This window comes from Primulina huaijiensis, unplaced genomic scaffold, assembly GCF_012295235.1.
Source record: "Primulina huaijiensis isolate GDHJ02 unplaced genomic scaffold, ASM1229523v2 scaffold9163, whole genome shotgun sequence".
Lineage (NCBI taxonomy): Eukaryota > Viridiplantae > Streptophyta > Magnoliopsida > Lamiales > Gesneriaceae > Primulina > Primulina huaijiensis.
In genome coordinates, this window is record NW_027361498.1 from 31,806 (window position 1) to 32,976 (window position 1,171).

The 1,171-nt window shown below is 29.5% G+C and overlaps 1 pseudogene; it reads right to left on the reverse strand.

Moving 5' to 3' along the window:
• Window positions 1–437: 437 nt before the first annotated feature.
• On the reverse strand, window positions 438–960 carry LOC140970580 (cytokinin riboside 5'-monophosphate phosphoribohydrolase LOG3-like; annotated as a pseudogene).
• Window positions 961–1,171: the final 211 nt, after the last annotated feature.

Genomic DNA, 1,171 nt, shown 5'->3' on the forward strand with positions numbered 1-1,171 from the left:
ATCTATTATACATTTTATATTAATCGATCAAAAATATATATATATAAATTGGTACATATGAAAAAATAATTTTTCTTGTAATCTGTAATTTGAATATAATGAATATTAAAATCTAGCGTATTGTGAATTTCCAATAATTATTAACTGATGCGTCTCAGGTGCATTTTACTGACACCTTACTCGACATTGAAATAGAAATTATTATTATTATTATTACTATATATATGAATATTTTTTTTATTTTGATATAAAAAAAACTAAGAGGAGAAGAAGAAGATATTAATCATACCTTAAAAAAACTTTAAAACATACCGTTGAATCACAAGTTTAGCATCACACGAATTTTCTTTTCTTACTCTTGGATGTTGGCCAATTAAGTTGAGATAAGAATGGATCTGGTTCATGATTAAATCCTTGCAATAAATCAATAAGTTCACCTTCACTTGTAGCTGAAACTAACATCATTCGCGAAGCTAATGAAATAAATCCATGTTCCACAACATGATCAAGAAACTATAGCAGTTTATCGTAATAATTGTCAACATTTAACAAACCAATTGGCTTATTGTGGATATTTAATTGTGCCCAACAAACAGTATGAAATATTTCTTCCAAAGTACCAAAACCTCCTGGCAAAGCAATGAAAGCATCTGAATGTTCAATCATTTGAGTATGTCGTTTATACATGTTGTCCACTTTCATTTCTTCTCCTATTGTTGGTCTAGTAAGACTGTCTAAGGTAATCGGAATAATGCCTAAGACTTCACTTCCACCTGCATGCGCAGCTTTTGCAACTTTTCCCATGAGACCAACTTCACCACCACCATATACCAAATGAATTTTTTTAGCAAGTGTTATTCCAAGTTTTTCTGCTACTTCTTCATAAATTGAATATTTTCCTGCACTAGATCCACAAAATACACAAATATTTTTTATTTTACTTACCGTGGACGTCGACATGTTGAGAAATATGTTTTCTGCAATTATTAGATCACATCATATGAATTTATAAACGTAACATTCCAAAAATCAATATTTGAACAAGAAATTATTATTATTAAAAAAAATAAAAATGGCATAAATTAAAACACATATATACAGTGTAGTTGTGATTGTGGCTCACATCTTCCTCTGATTTTACGTTCAGTAACGGCTTCAACGCCTTCTATGA